Source organism: Manis javanica, chromosome 3, assembly GCF_040802235.1.
Source record: "Manis javanica isolate MJ-LG chromosome 3, MJ_LKY, whole genome shotgun sequence".
Classification (NCBI taxonomy): domain Eukaryota; kingdom Metazoa; phylum Chordata; class Mammalia; order Pholidota; family Manidae; genus Manis; species Manis javanica.
Window position 1 is genome coordinate 134,176,738 of NC_133158.1, and position 17,550 is coordinate 134,194,287.

The 17,550-nt window shown below is 39.1% G+C and overlaps 1 protein-coding gene across 5 annotated transcripts in view; it reads left to right on the plus strand.

The window, feature by feature from the left end:
• The window catches only part of TNIK (TRAF2 and NCK interacting kinase), a 365,077-nt gene that overhangs the window by 225,706 nt on the left and 121,821 nt on the right, over nt 1–17,550 (plus strand). The window lies entirely within an intron of this gene.

Here is a 17,550-nt window from a genome sequence, read left to right on the forward strand (position 1 = left end):
TACCCTTTTACTCATTTTCTAGAAGTCTTAATATGTGTCTCCCACACTAAATTCACTCGACTATCCAGTGCTTACTATATGCCAAAGTATGTGCTAAACCATGTGGCTCCAGTGGCCACTATTTTATGGATAGTTTCTCAAAGAATCTCATCTACTTTGTCACTGCATAAGAGATTAGTCAAGCTGAGAAGACAAAACATACAGTGAATACAGTTGGTAACCAAAAAGGATATGATAATGTTAGCTCAGAAAAATAACAAGATTTTCCTGTTACTTGACATTAAATACTACAGTCTTTGGTGAAAAGAGCTGCTGGGAATTCTTTTCCCTTAAGACCCATCTCTAAATTTTAAAAAAAAATGTGTTTTGAGGTAAATGAACACTCTTTCTATGATCACATTAATTTTATGTATTTTTGTGTGATTTCAGTAAGATTTCTAGTTTTGGCTTCATAAAAGTATAGGAGATGTAAATGTGAAAATTAAAACTGTAAAGTAGGAGAAAATAAGTGTGACTGTAAATATTAATGAGAGGTTTATAGCAGCAAGGGCATAACCACAAAACTTAATTTTGACAGACCTGACTGTATCAGTTTTTAAGTTTCTTAGTACAAAAAACCCCCACACTAAACAAAGTGAAAATGCAAATAACTAATTTAGGAAAAATGTTTATTTCATACCTGATGAGAAAGAAGTTAGTAGCCTTTAGAGATGAAGAGTTTGTTGTAAATCAATAGGAAAAAATATGAAACTAGTAATAGTAAGATTAAGAATAAGGCTGTAATTAGCAAAGCAAGAAGTATCAATTTCCACAAAGATGTTTTTAAAATGTAATCTTAACTAATACTATAAAAGCACAAGAAAACAAGAATTAGATTCTGTTTCTTACCTAGTAGATTGGCAAAGATTTTTTTTTTTAAATGATATACCCCATATGTCCATGCCCCATACCCTCTGCCCGTGGAAATTAATGTTGGTGCAACTTTACTCAAGGGCACTTATAATACCTTCAAGTAACCACATTCTCTCTTTCTCTGTCTTACACACGCACACACATACAGGTTTATATATATATATATCCCAAAGATTACTTTTGACCCAGTGTTTCCACATGCCAGGAATGTATCCTAAAAAAATATTTGTATAACTACATAAAGATGTCTGTAGAAGTTAATCAATAGGGAATCACTTAGGTAAATTCATTATTTACCTAATGAATTCACTATTCAGCCAGGTAAAATGATATAGATCTGTATTTACAAACAGATAAGCATTAACAATTATAGTGGGTTTTTTTTTTAAAGCATTCTGTAGAGGCTATGATTAGATGTAATATGTTTTCATTTTTGTCAAAAAAAAGAACAGGATATATATATATATATATATATACATACACACACACACAAATGGTGGAGATGGCTAGTATCATAAATGGTGTTGGTGTTTGTATCTGGGTAGCAATTGCATTAATTTAGTTTTAAAACATTTTTCTTTTTCATGTCTGTTCTTTTCTTTTTCTAAATTTAATCTCTTAAATCTAACATCGGAGCCACTTCTGCTGTTCCTTTTTTTTTTTAATTGCTTCTCAGTGAGCTTTGTTCCTCATCTACATGGTCAGCTCCCTGGGCATAAGGATGGTGTCTTTTGCATCTCAGTCTTCTCCTCAGTGCTAAGAAGGTAGGTGCTGGGCAGTTCTGTGAATTAAAGTGATGCCATTCCTACAAATTTGGTTGCTTTTATTATTGTTATCATTGGTACAAACCTGATGGCTACAGGTACTTTGAGAGTTCAGTTTCCTGTGGCCTGCAGGTTGAACAGGATATGATGAGATGGAGCTGCATGGAATTCCTCTGTGTTCCCAGAGGACATCTACACTGTCAGGAATCCACCATTTTAGCAATAGCCCCTGTATTGCCATAAGCTGCAGCAGATGGCAAGTGGAGTGAGAGCTATTTTAAAGCTCTCTGTAGACAGGGTTTTTTGTTTGGTCGGGGCATTGCTTCCAAATTAAAAGAAAGCATTAATACAGCTTTGGAAGTACCTCGCAGCTCATTACCTGAGGGAGTACAAGCATTTCTCGATGAGTCACACCTTACTATTAATATCATTCATTTTGTGAGGTGGGCCAGATAGGGATAGCTAGATTCCTTGTCAGGTCGAACTAAAATTTGGGTATTTATTTACAAATTACTAGTGGAGGATAGGAGAAAAAGTGTTCAAGTGATGCTTGACTCATTTTTGCCTTTTTCATAATACTGAGATTTTTTTAAGCTGGAAAGAAAATTAGTTGTCAGTTATTTTGCCAGTTCCCAGTGAGGGTGACTGACTTTTCTAGGGCCTCAAAGATTATTAATGGATAAACACAGAATGTAGGCATCCTCAGACGGTAAAATTCAGTTTGGCCTGAAGTTCCAGGAAAGGAAATTGTTTTTTAAAATGAGCACGATCTGTAGTCTGTTTTCAGATTGGCACTGGGTGAAAGCAGCACGCCTGTTTGGGTCTGCATGGCCTCAACAGGAGTTTTGTACTCTGGACATGAGCTGCCGCCTGCAAGTCCTCACCCTGGCCGATTGCTATTCCCAGGGAGACGGCTCTGGTTGCTGGGCACCAAGAGCCTGCATGTGTATGTGTTCATTTGTTCATTCACCATGATTCATTCATCCAAAAAATATCTATCACGTATTTGCTAGGCACACAGCACTCTTCTCAACACCTAGGATATATCAGTGAACAAAACTGAAGAAAGCCCCTACTTTGGTGCAGCTTACATTGTTGCTACAGACCACAAACAATAAACACTGTAAGTAAAAAAGCTGTATGGAATTGCTGGAAGCAGACAGTCACCTGGAATAGCAGGGAGAGGTTAATGGGGATGCAGGTAGGGTTGCAGCAAAGTATAGTGACCAGGGGAAGTCCTTGTAGGTAACAAAAGGTAGGCCAGTGTGTTCCAGCAGTAACACTGAGGGCCGTGTGCCTGGAATACAAGGGAGAGGGGACACCTAGGGTCAGGTCATGCAGGGTCTCTCAGGCCATTGGAAAGCTCCCAGCTTCTATTCGGAGTGAGGTGGGGCCACTGGAGGGTTTTGAAGGTGGAGAGCTGGGATCCAGTCCACACAGGTACGAGGGTCCCTCTATTTTCTGGCTGAGACTAGACGATTTGGGGGCTGGAACAGAAGCAGGGAGATCAGGTAAGAGAGTGTTTTAGCAAGCTCACCCCCTTCCTGAACTTCCTGAATCTACAAGTAGCAGTGACTTCCAAACCCAGGGCACATGGGGAGAAACCCTGCCTTCACATCCTGTTGTCCAATTAAATGCAGGTGGCAGAATGTAGCGGTTATAGGCCCCACATTCTGCTTGTAAGGCAGAGGACCTAGCTCTTGTCAGTTTCATGCCCGTACAGAGGATTGTTCTGCCCATCCCCACCAGTGGTTGGCCATTAGTTTCACTGTCACTGGCGATGAAAATACAAAGCTATTTGTATAAATAAAACGTTTGGTGAGGGTGAGAGCACCTTTTCTTTTTCTAGTTGTGCTCCTTGTTTGGTAACAAACTCAGGAAGAGCTTGGAAAAATAAAGGTTGAACAGAAACATAATAGTTAAGGCATTAATACCAGATTAGGGGGAACTTGGTCATAGAATATGATACTGTCTAGTGATTCCAAGGCCTCACACCCATTTCAAGGCCTGGGCTGTTTTGTGTTAATAACAGTGGCAGGTAATTCTTACTGCCTGTTTATCGCATGCTAAGTCCTGTATTTGTTTGCATTGTTGTATTACTCCACTAGATCTTTACAACCATGATAGAAATGAGAAACTATCATTATTCCCATTTTACTGATGAGGAAATTAGGCTCAGAAAAGAAAAGAAACTTGCCCAAGGTCTCACCAGCTAGTGTGTGATGAAGCCAGTGTGCTAGCTAACCCCCAACTGTCTGAAACCAGAACTCAGACCCTGAACTCTACACTCCTCTCCTTTTAGTTGTGAAAAATAGTTCTGATACCGAAGTTTGGTGTTCCAAATGGGATTGAAGCTTTGTGTTAAATTAGTTTATTTTGATTTTACCTTTTAATTTTTATTCCCCAATTTTCAAAGAGGATAGTAAGACCAGTTAGCTACTAATAAGACTGGTGTGAAGTCTAAGAAATACACTTTGAAAAGTTCATTAAACCTTTCAGGAATGTTTTAGCAAACAATTGCAAAGGTCACAGATGAGTCTTTGGGCTAATGGCATTCTGTTAGGAGTACATTTATATACAAATAATGGATTACAGTATAGAGACATAGCCTGTAGCAACCAAGAGCAATGCTTTCCAACATTTATTCCCAGTATTCAGGCTACAGAAATATATTCCCCAGTTATTTCTTTAACTGTAGCTGGATGTTTGCGCTTATCTCAGCAGCCCTTATATGTGATGTTTAAGGTGTCTGATTGAATTATAATCTATGTGAATTCTATCAGTCTTGTTCTAGAGATAAACTCTTGTTTAGTACCAGCTCTTTGTGGAAATACAACTACTTCTGATAATGGTCAAGTAATTCTCCTTTATCAACTGCTTAGGGCCTGGTCCGGAAATCAAAAAAGAGAGCTCTTTCAATAAAGATTCCAATCTCTCGGAAACAAGTAGGCGCTGACACACAGCATTGCCATCTCATTCGACTGCATCTCAGTGATGAGAGACTCTCCATTTTGCTGCATGCCTTTCAGACACTGGGAGTGAATGATAAGTACTATCTATTAGGTGGACTAATTTCTCTAAAATTAGAAAGCAACATCACATATTTTTCTGTCTCCTTTTATACCACCACAGCAATTGCAGGGCTAATACAAGGAAATAAATCTTATACAGGAAAATAAATTTCTCATTAGCTTCCAAAATAGAGGGTGGTTAAGTAAAATAATATATTGTTGTACTGAAATGACTCAATAAGCCATTTGTTAGATTTTAACAGTATAGACTTGCAAAGCTATGAGTTAAACAATTATATTGTATGCATTTTGAGGAAAAACATACCAACAATTGGCCGAAACCTGGCCTAGAATCCAGAGACCTGGATTCTACTCTTGGCAGAGGCAATATCTCTGGCTTTTGTTTTTTTTTCTTTATAAAAATGATAACTTAAGAGTAGGTCTGAGTTTTCAAACTTGGCAGCTTGGAGGCTAAATGCTGTCCAGGTAAATGTGTTTAGTTTGGTTCACCTAAGGTATGGTGATATTTTAATTATGCCAACATTAAAAAAAATCGAGCACTTTTTTTCACACAAAAGTCTGGATTCCTTGAAAAGTTTTGAAGAATGAGATAATTTGGAAATGTTGGTCCTGAAATCCTAAACAGCAATGGAGTGTTAGAGCAGTGTGCTAGCTGTTTAGAGTGCACATGCCCATGCCAGTTTTCACCAGAGGCTCATCCCTTCCTGTTGTCTTCCAGGCATGCTCAGCTTCATGTATCACATTGCTTGTCCAGCCCCTGTACAAGATCAGAGGGACTGAGGTACCAAGATGGACCAAGGAATGATCCTCTCTAGAATCTGCAGTGTGGTGGCCACAATCCCCAAACCTAAGTTTGTTATAGTTTGCATGCACATTGCTGTAGCCTCTTGGCTTGATCATCCTAAACCAATATTTTTGGTTGTTTTAACGTTTAAATGTAAAATGCTGTAGATGGTCACTATTAAAAATTCAACTACTCATATCTGATTCTCTTGAACAATTAATTAAAATTTCTCTTTTCTTAGTTCTGTATATCAGAGGTGAAACTTGTTTTCTCTTTCTTTGTTTCTTCATTTTCTTCCTTCTTCCTTCCTCTTTCCCTCCTCCCTTTTCTTTTTCTTTTTTTGGATTGTTTTATTCAGTGTTTGTGACTTTTTTTTTTTTTCAGTTTCTTAACACATAAAATACCTTTATTAATTTGATACAAAAGTTGGGTCCTTTGTTTGGAACTGTGTTATTAGTGTTGATCAAACCCATCAAAGTGAATGTATTAATGAGTTACCAATAGGAAGATTAGAGGAAATAACCATGTTCAGAAACTGAATTCAGTAATTACTCTCAGGTAGCTACACTGCTCTAGTATGTTTGTTTCAGATCAGTGACCTGGTCTGGCTCTCTGCTATCTGAGAAAACTGGTCATTTTGAAAGTTTTTTTACTGTTTTATTACCAAAAGTTGGTAATAAGTACTCAGAAGTTTTCAAACAAATGGAGGTATCTTGGAGTACTTTTTATTAAATTCAGTGTTCATGCTGTTGTCCTAGCCTGTTTTGTCAGATTTTTACTTAAAGAGAAACTGAGGATTTACCATTGAATAGGAAACATTTTTAAAAAAGATCTTTTTTTTTCTTTTCAATGTAATAAACTGGAATGGATTGAACACTGCCATCCTTATTTTTTTTTTTTTTTTTTTGAGAGGGCATCTCTCATATTTATTGATCAAATGGTTGTTAACAACAATAAAATTCAGTATAGGGGGGTCAATGCTCAATGTACAATCATTAATCCATCTCAAGCCTAATTCTCGTCAGTCTCCAATCTTCTGAAGCATAGCGAACAAGTTCTTACATGGTGAACGAATTCTTACAGAGTGAATAAATTCTTACATGGTGAACAGTACAAGGGCATTCATCACAGAAACTTTCGGTTTTGATCATGCAATATGACCTATAAACCATCAGGTCAAATATGAATATTCATTTGATTTTTGTACTTGATTTATATGTTGATCCCACATTTCTCCTATTATTATTATTATTTTTATTTTTAATAAAATGCTGAAGTGGTAGGTAGATGCAAGATAAAGGTAGAAAACATAGTTTAGTGCTGTAAGAAGGCAAATGTAGATGATCAGATGATCAGGTGTGTGCCTATGGACTAAGTATTAATCCAGGCTAGACAAGGGCAGCAAGACATCCACGGATGCAGAAGATTTCTCTCAAAGCAGGGGGGGTGAGGTTCTGAGTCTCACCTCTGTTGATCCCCAAATTCTCACCTGATGGCCCCCCTGCGACTGTGCCTGTCTTAGGTTGTTCCTCCCTTGAGGAATGTTACCCGTCTCTGGCTAACCAGTCATCTTCCGGGGCCATACAGGGAAATGTAAAGTTGGTAAGTGAGAGAGAAGCCATATTGTTTGCAAAGGTTAGCTTTTTACTTCTTTGCAGATTTATGCCCTGTGGCTTCTATGCCCAGCACTTGTCTCGAGGTATCTTTACCACCTGGAGGAATTATGATACTCGGTAAATTCGATATGAGGCACGAATTCTATTTAAGGTTTGTAATTAGGAAGGAAGAAGAAAAGCTATAGATGTAGCATATGAAGGAAACTTGGGAGGATTGATTATTTCTTTGACATATCTTCTTGTATAGTACCTTAAATATGTATAGGTTTTAAACTACTAACTAATTTGCACACACATATTAACATAATAGAAATACGGTGACATAAACAAAGCAAATCTATAATTACCAGCCATCTCCAGTGAAGCCAAGAAAACCATTTAGGCACCCTAGGCATTTGTGAAAATTTATCTATGATATGATGGATATTTTCCAACTGTACTTGAACCATCAGACAAATTAAAGCAGCCCATTTCTGGGATCTGTTCACATCCCATATGTTCTTTTAACCATAGATAGTCTATAGTCATGAGATTTTGGGGTGCTACAACTTGCACCCCTCCCAACTCCTGGTTGAGTTCCAACAGTACAGATCCAGTCAAATTCGTTGTCTCACTGTATGCACATGCCAGCCTAGACATCTCCCTCCTCCTTCTTATGGCAAGTCCAGGAGACGGTGGGCTGGATGCAGCCACAACCGCAGCATCGTCCGGATCCCTGTGGAGGCTTTTTGATGATCATCCCCCGGCACGAGTCCTCCAGAGAGTGCTGATGCCGGAAGCTCCTCCTCATATCGTATCTTAGTTCATTTTCTGGGTATCCAAGCTAGGCCTTGATCTTCTGCGTAGAAACAAACAGACCCTGTTAGTCCATTTTTGGGTTCTGTAATTCTGCTGCTGTTTTGTTCCTTCAGTTTTTCCTTTGTTCCTATACTCCTCAGATGAGTGAAATCATTTGGTATTTCTCTTTCTCCGCTTGGCTTATTTCACTGAGCATAATACTCTCCAGCTCCATCCATGTTGCTGCAAATGGTTGGATTTTTCCACTTCTTATGGCTGAGTAGTATTCCACTGTGTATATGTACCACATCTTCTTTATCCATTCATCTACAGATGGACATTTAGGTTGCTTCCAATTCTTGGCTATTGTAAATAGTGCTGCGATAAACATAGGAGTGCATCTGTCTTTCTCAAACTTGATTGCTGCGTTCTTAGGGTAAATTCCTAGGAGTGGAATTCCTGGGTCAAATGGTAGGTCTGTTTTGAGCATTTTGATGCACCTCCATACTGCTTTCCACAATGGTTGAACTAATTTACATTCCCACCAGCAGTGTAGGAGGGTTCCCCTTTCTCCACAGCCTCGCCAACATTTGTTGTTGTTTGTCTTTTGGATGGCAGCTATCCTTACTGGTGTGAGGTGATACCTCATTGTAGTTTTAATTTTCATTTCTCTGATAATTAGCGATGTGGAGCATCTTTTCATGTGTCTCTTGGCCATCTGTAATTCTTTTTTGGAGAACTGTCTGTTCAGTTCCTCTGCCCATTTTTTAATTGGGTTATTTGTTTTTTGTTTGTTGAGGCGTGTGAGCTCTTTATATATTCTGGACGTCAAGCCTTTATCAGATCTGTCATTTTCAAATATATTCTCCCATACTGTAGGGTTCCTTTTTGTTCTATTGATGGTGTCTTTCGCTGTACAGAAGCTTTTCAGCTTAATGTAGTCCCACTTGCTCATTTTTGCTGTTGTTTTCCTTGCCCGGGGAGATATGTTCAAGAAGAGATCACTCATGTTTATGTCTAAGAGGTTTTTGCCTATGTTTTTTTCCAAGAGTTTAATGGTTTCGTGACTTACATTCAGGTCTTTGATCCATTTTGAGTTTACCTTTGTATATGGGGTTAGACAATGGTCCAGTTTCATTCTCCTACATGTAGCTGTCCAGTTTTGCCAGCACCATCTGTTGAAGAGACTGTCATTTTGCCATTGTATGTCCATGGCTCCTTTATCAAATATTAATTGACCATATATGTTTGGGTTAATTTCTGGGGTCTCTAATCTGTTCCACTGGTCTGTGGCTCTGTTCTTGTGCCAGTACCAAATTGTCTTGATTACTATGGCTTTGTAGTAGAGCTTGAAGTTGGGGAGTGAGATCCCCCCTACTTTATTCTTCTTTTTCAGGATTGCTTTGGCTATTCGGGGTCTTTGGTGTTTCCATATGAATTTTTGAATTATTTGTTCCAATTCATTGAAGAATGTTGCTGGTAATTTGAGAGGAATTGCATCAAATTTGTATATTGCTTTCGGCAGGATGGCCATTTTGACGATATTAATTCTTCCTAGCCATGAGCATGGGATGAGTTTCCATTTATTAGTGTCCCCTTTAATTTCTCTTAAGAGTGACTTGTAGTTTTCAGAGTATAAGTCTTTCACTTCCTTGGTTAGGTTTATTCCTAGGTATTTTATTCTTTTTGATGCAATGGTGAATGGAATTGTTTTCCTGATTTCTCTTTCTATTGATTCGTTGTTAGTGTATAGGAAAGCTACAGATTTCTGTGTGTTGATTTTGTATCCTGCAACTTTGCTGTATTCCGATATCAGTTCTAGTAGTTTTGGAGTGGAGTCTTTAGGGTTTTTTATGTACAGTATCATATCATCTGCAAATAGTGACAGTTTAACTTCTTCTTTACCAATCTGGATTCCTTGTATTTCTTTGTTTTGTCTGATTGCCGTGGCTAGGACCTCCAGTACTATGTTAAATAACAGTGGGGAGAGTGGGCATCCCTGTCTGGTTCCCGATCTCAGTGGAAATGCTTTCAGCTTCTCGCTGTTCAGTATAATGCTGGCTGTGGGTTTATCATATATGGCCTTTATTATGTTGAGGTACTTGCCCTCTATTCCCATTTTGCTGAGAGTTTTTATCATGAATGGATGTTGAATTTTGTCAAATGCTTTTTCAGCATCTATGGAGATGATCATGTGGTTTTTGTCTTTCTTTTTGTTGATGTGGTGGATGATGTTGATGGATTTTCGAATGTTGTACCATCCTTGCATCCCTGGGATGAACCCCACTTGGTCATGGTGTATGATCCTTTTGATATACTGTTGAATTCTGTTTGCTAGTATTTTATTGAGTATTTTTGCATCTACATTCATCAGGGATATTGGTCTGTAATTTTCTTTTTTGGTGGGGTCTTTTCCTGGTTTTGGTATTAGGGTGATGTTGGCTTCATAGAATGAGTTTGGGAGTATTCCCTCTTCTTCTATTTTGTGGAACACTTTAAGGAGAATGGGTATTATGTCTTCTCTGTGTGTCTGATAAAATTCCGAGGTAAATCCGTCCGGCCCCGGGGTTTTGTTCTTGGGTAGTTTTTTGATTACTGTTTCAATTTCTTTGCTTGTAATTGGTTTGTTTAACTTTTGTGTTTCTTCCTTGGTCAGTCTTGGGAGGTTGTATTTTTCTAGGAAGTTGTCCATTTCTTCTAGGTTTTCCAGCTTGTTGGCATATAGGTTTTCATAGTAGTCTTTAATAATTCTTTGTATTTCTGTGGAGTCTGTCGTGATTTTTCCATTCTCATTTCTGATTATGTTGATTTGTGTTGACTCTCTTTTTCTCTTAATAAGTTGGGCTAGAGGCTTATCTATTTTGTTTATTTTCTCAAAGAACCAGCTCTTGGTTTCGTTGATTTTTGCTATTGTTTTATTCTTCTCAATTTTGTTTATTTCTTCTCTGATCTTTATTATGTCCCTCCTTCTGCTGACTTTAGGCCTCATTTGTTCTTCTTTTTCCAGTTTTAATAATTGTGATGTTAGACTATTCATTTGGGATTGTTCTTCCTTCTTCAAGTGTGCCTGGATTGCTATATACTTTCCTCTTAAGACTGCTTTCGCTGCATCCCACAGAAGTTGGGGCTTAGTGTTGTTGTTGTCATTTGTTTCTATATATTCCTTGATCTCTATTTTGATTTGTTCATTGATCCATTGATTATTTAGTAGCATGTTGTTAAGCCTCCATGTGTTTGTGAGCCTTTTTGTTTTCTTTGTAGAATTTATTTCTACTTTCATACCTTTGTGGTCTGAAAAATTGGTTGGTAGAATTTCAATATTGTGGAATTTACTGAGGCTCTTTTTGTGAGCTAGTATGTGGTCTGTTCTGGAGAATGTTCCTTGTGCACTTGAGAAGAATGTATATCCTGTTGCTTTTGGATGTAGAGTTCTATAGATGTCTATTAGGTCCATCTGTTCTAGTGTGTTGTTCAGTGCCTGTGTGTCTTTACTTATTTTCTGCCCGGTGGATCTATCCTTTGGGGTGAGTAGTGTGTTGAAGTCTCCTACAATGAATGCATTGCAGTCTATTTCCCTCTTTAGTTCTGTTAGTATTTGCTTCACATATGCTGGTGCTCCTGTATTGGGTGCATATATATTTAGAATGGTTATATCCTCTTGTTGGACTGAGCCCTTTATCATTATGTAGTGGCCTTCTTTATCTCTTGTTACTTTCTTTGTTTTGAAGTCTATTTTGTCTGATATTAGTACTGCAACCCCTGCTTTCTTCTCACTGTTGTTTGCCTGAAATATGTTTTTCCATCCCTTGACTTTTAGTCTATGCTTATCTTTGGGTTTAAGGTGAGTTTCTTGTAAGCAGCATATAGATGGGTCTTGCTTTTTTATCCATTCTATTACTCTATGTCTTTTGATTGGTGCATTCAGTCCATTTACATTTAGGGTGACTATTGAAAGATATGTACTTATTGCCATTGCAGGCTTTAGATTCGTGGTTACCAAAGGTTCAAGGTTAGCTTCTTTAGTATCTTACTGCCTAACTTAGCTCGCTTATTGAGCTGTTATATACACTGTCTGGAGATTCTTTTCTTCTCTCCCTTCTTATTCCTCCTCCTCCATTCTTCATATGTTGTGTGTTTTGTTCTGTGCTCTTTTTAGGGGTGCTCCCATCTAGAGCAGTCCCTGTAGGATGCCCTGTAGAGGTGGTTTGTGGGAAGCAAATTCCCTCAGCTTTTGCTTGTCTGGGAATTGTTTGATCCCACCATCATATTTAAATGATAGTCGTGCTGGATACAGTATCCTTGGTTCAAGGCCCTTCTGTTTCATTGCATTAAGTATATCATGCCATTCTCTTCTGGCCTGTAGGGTTTCTGTTGAGAAGTCTGATGTTAGCCTGATTGGTTTTCCTTTATAGGTGAACTTTTTCTCTCTAGCTGCCTTTAAAACTCTTTCCTTGTCCTTGATCCTTGCCATTTTAATTATTATGTGTCTTGGTGTTGTCCTCCTTGGATCCTTTCTGTTGGGGGTTCTGTATAATTCCATGGTCTGTTCGATTATTTCCTCCCCCAGTTTGGGGAAGTTTTCAGCAATTATTTCTTCAAAGACACTTTCTATCCCTTTTCCTCTTTCTTCCTCTTCTGGTATCCCTATAATACGAATGTTTTTCCTTTTGTATTGGTCACATATTTCTCTTAGTGTTGTTTCATTCCTGGAGATCCTTTTATCTCTCTCTATGTCAGCTTCTATACGTTCCTGTTCTCTGGCTTCTATTCCTTCAATGGCCTCTTGCATCTTATCCATTCTGCTTATAAATCCTTCCAGGGATTGTTTCACTTCTGTGATCTCTTTCCTGACATCTGTGATCTCCTTCCGGACTTCATCCCACTGCTCTTGCATTTTTCTCTGCATCTCATCCCATTGCTCTTGCATTTTTTTCTGCATCTCTGTCAGCATGTTCATGATTTTTATTTTGAATTCTTTTTCAGGAGGACTAGTTAGGTCTGTCTCCTTCTCAGGTGTTGTCTCTGTGATCTTTGTCTGCCTGTAGTTTTGCCTTTTCATGGTGATAGAGATAGTTTGCAGAGCTGGTACAAGTGACCGCTGGAAGAGCTTCCCTTCTTGTTGGTTTGTAGCCTTTTCCTGGGAGAATAGCGACCTCTAGTGGCTTGTGCTGGGCAGCTGTGCGCAGACAGGGCTTCTGCTTCCCGCCCAGTTGCTTTGGGGTTTATCTCCGCTGTTGCTGTGGGCTTGGCCTGGCTGGGGCTGTTCCTCCAAAATGGTGGAGCCCCGTTGGAGGGGGAGCAGCCAGGAGACTATTTATCTCCGTAAGGGGCCTCTGTGCTCCCTGCTGCCCAGGGGGTTAGAGTGCCCAGAGATCCCCAGATTCCCTGCTTCTGGTCTAAGTGACCTGTCCTGCCCCTTTAAGATTTCCAAAAAGCACTCCCCTTCACAAGGCGCTGGGTTCTTGCAGGTGTGGATGTGGTCTGGATGTTGTCCTGTGTCCTGTGGTCTCTATTTTAGGAAGATTTTTCTTTGTTATATTTTCATAGCTCTATGTGTTTTTGGGAGGAGATTTCCACTGCTCTACTCACGCCGCCATCTTGGCTCCGCCTCCGTTTGTGACTTTTATAGCTAAAGAATTCTCTTCACATATGGAGGCTGGGTAACTTGTCTGGAAAAGTGATTGGATCTTATTACTTGTGAACAGAAATTTTTAAAAGGCTGTCTTTGATAAATACAGGAGTGGCTAAACAGCAGCAGGAGAAGTGAGTCTCCCAGTCTCAGAGCTGCTCTGTTGCAAGGTCTGTGGAAACAGAATGTAAGTTATGTAGGTACAAACAGAACTAAAGCCTTACCTAGTGTAATATATTGCAGTGGGCCTGAGTGCAGCTTTAATAGAGCCATTTTTACGAATTGATGGGTGATTTTGAGTCAAGAATGTAAAAGTGATTTCTTCTTTTATCCCAGTGAATTTCAGTTGAATTTTGCTCAAACTGCTTTTCACCTTAGCAAAAGAAAGACTATATGCATGTCCAAAGTTATTCTGTTAATAGTCTTTATAACCCTTCTGGGTCCTTTTCTAGATTATTTTTGAGTTGAAGTCTATGTTTCTGTTTAATTTGTGCTTTTCGAAGTCCTCACCTACCAAGTTGCCTAATCCTAAGTCCTCTAAGGCTGGTATTTTCTTTTCTTTTCTTATTTTTAACTTGTCTGAAAACTTGTTCTCCTATCTCCTTTCCAAGTTCTTCTTCTTGGGTATAAAATTTTGACAAGCAGAGTTGTAAATTTCTTACAGCCTGAAGGTTAGTTTCTAAGACTGAGTCTGTGGCCAAAATGGACATGTATTGATTTATTCCTATCAGAAAAAATTCTCCAAATCTTGTATACATACTGAGAAATTTGAGCACTGGGATACCAAACACAAGATCCAGCTCATGTCTCTTGCTCCTTGACCTCCATCCTGTCTCAGATAGCTATTCTCCTTAATTTAAACATGGTGAACACTTCTAGTGGGCCTGTCTTTTGGACTGGCTTCTTGTTGCCAAATATTCCAGTTGTTTCAGTATATTCCAACTGCCATTGTCATTCTCAACATACAAAGTTGTTCATTATCCAGAAACTTTATGGACACAGTTTGGGAGACTTCACATCCTTAGAACTCATCTTTTTATCTTAGAATTTGTAATTCAAGCACTCATTTTTCAAGTCTAAAAACATAATTCAGAGGCCAAAGGATTTTTTTTTCCCTAAATACGTACTAATTTAAAAATGAGTGCAAAATACTGTTTGGGTTGCTTTTCCAAATTTGAAATTCCCAACAGTTTTACTTTACCTTTCTGTCAGTTGATTGAAATGGTAAATATACCTACCAATTTTTGTACTTTTATATACCCATATTGTATATTATGAGACTTAAACTACCTTTGGTGGGGAAAGCAGCATTCTGTAACAAAGTACTGCATTTGGGTTTTGTTTACACCTTCATAAATCATGCAGATGAGATATGTGGCTATTCCCAGCCACACATGATAAAAATATCCTGTGCCTTGCTGGTGTTTCTGGACCTTCAAGGTCAATAGGCTGACCCTTTGCAGAGCTGTGAATTCTTGGACAATTTTCTTTCCTTTCCTGCTTTTAGGGTGCTTGGTGTTTTTCCTGCTTCGTTGCTTGGTGTGAGCTTCTCTCATTTTAGGCAAACCTTCATCATTCTACCTGCTCTTCTTCCTCTCCCCTGCCTCCTGCCCCTCCTTTTATTGTAGAAGAGAAGGGATCTAGTAATTCATTCTTGTGGGGTGACTGACTAGCTAGTGACATTTGGAGAGCATGAGTTCCTGTCAAGGTATTCTGGGCTAGTGCCTGCAGTTTTAAAATACCTTGAAGCTCTGTTTTCTTGTTACAGGAACTTAAAATCAGTTAGCTACCAAGTGAGTAAATACCATAGAGACCACAAAAATTGTCCTAAACTTCTTAATCTGGCTCTGAGACTAAACCTTTTAAATTCTTTCAGCGGAGATAAGGTCTGGAAAGGGCAGGTTAGGAGTGTCTCGGGTTGGTGACTCTATACTAAAGGCCCTTCCCCTTCAGTTTGGATGAAGAGATGGGCTCAGGGCTGACTCAAATGGTGCTTCTGAAACTCCTGTGATCAGCTGAGGCCCAAGACCCCTTCCTTGAACACTGGTCTGGAGAGGGGGAAAGCAGAGGAGACCATAATAAGCACCCCCTCTCCCCATAGCCTCTATGGGAAAACATCCTGCTCACCAGAAATATGACAACTGACAAAAAATACGTGACATACAGCCATGTAATTTGAGAAATGCGCTAAAACTCTGTTTTTAAATTTTAACCTTTTTAATAGAAATAACTGCCATGTCCAAATAGTCCAATAAACCCATTCCCTAATAATTGGGTTGGTCCATGGTGCTGTTTCTTAAATATCTCCTCCATGACTGCTCCCATTCCAGGTCCAGCCCAACCCCCATCCTGCCTAACAGTTCTGTCCTCACCTTCAACTTAACCTTCCTTCTCTCTGCCCAGGTGACATGCATGTGTATTCCATTTTCTGACCCAGTTATTTAGGTGGTGTTGAGTGAGAATTTCACAGATGAGATTCCTTTTAAACCGCACCCACCACCGCTGTTTTCCAACCTGACAAATAAAAAGACCCAGCATCCTGGAATGCACAGCTGTGTTTTCTTGACATTTGATACAAGCTTGAAAACAAAGACATGTGTCCTTTGTACTCTCTCATTGATAGAGGTTTTTAGACACCCATGTGCCCAGTGCACCTTTCAGCCATTTCTTCACCCTCCATGGGAAGTGGATTTTCAGAAGGTATTGATGATATCTTCCCAATTGTAAACTCTTCCTAATAGCTATTTTTGTAAGGGCAAACAGACCCCAAGAATGGGTAAGTCATAAATAGAGTTAGGGATTTCTGGTTGCTAGGAGCTTCACATGCATAGACACAATTAATGTTCACATCAAACCCATAAAGTTGATACCTTTATTTTGTATATTATAGTGATGGTGGTGGGGGCTGAGCTCCGGGTGGTTAGAGAACAATCCCGATGTCACACTGGAGAGAGCACCGTGCTTTCAGCCCCGCTCTAGGTACTAAATGAATATATATACTATGGATCAGACTCCAGACCATAACTAAGCTTCATTTCCAAGTATAAAGGAAAAGAGAATTGAGAGGAAGGAGAATTAATGAAACAATAGCTATAAATCCCTTAGCCCAGGGCCTGGCACGTGGGAAATTCTCAGTAAATCTAGCAACTGTACCCGTTTCAGTGTCAACTCTTTGAGAACTTTCTTTCAAGGTGGATATTAATGATCCATTATTTCTTGCTTGTGAGATGTGAAGTTATTGACTTACTGCTGCTGGGCTTAGCATGTTTAGCCCTGTTTCTGTTTATTAATGTGATGAGGTTACTTGCAGTGAGGGAGGGTCCCCACTGTGTGGTGGCAGTAATTACAGTGTTGCTGTGCAACTACAGAAACCGATTGCTAGCAAATGCGAGTTTCTGTCTCTTCTTGTTTTTTAAAAAAAAAATTCCGTTGCATAATTTAACGATCATTTTGTTCTGTAGTGAGATAAAAAGAATTTAGCAGTCTTCAGCTGGAGCTGAATGGAGAAACAAATTACAGAAATCACTGACATTAGTGCCTGGCTAGAGCAGGATTGTGTCCTACTGAATATCTGAAAGTATTTTGGCCAATCTAATTTTAAAAGACTGGAGTCCCTGGGTGTCCACTGCTTTTCTTGGGAGCTGTAATGATGTGCCCTGATAGAACTCCAGGGTGGGACATCCTCTCCAGCCGACACAGAAGCAGTGGGTGGCATGAACGGGAGGTCTGGCCTCTGTGCTTTTCCAAATGGGGTTTGGAGAAGGGGCAGAAACATTCTGCTCCCTTGAGAAAATATTCTTTTCTTTCGACCCAAAGATATTTCTTTGGTCCATCCTGTTGCCACTGAACCATGGTTTTCTACATAATGGGATTTTCATTAACTTTGTATTATGGAGAAGCCCAAAAATACACAAAAGTAGACAGAACAATACAGTTGACATCCATATGCCTAAAAACAGTCCTAGCAACCATCAACCAGTAGCCAGTCCTACCCCAACCATATTTCCTCCTGTTTCTTCCCTTCTACTATTTTTCA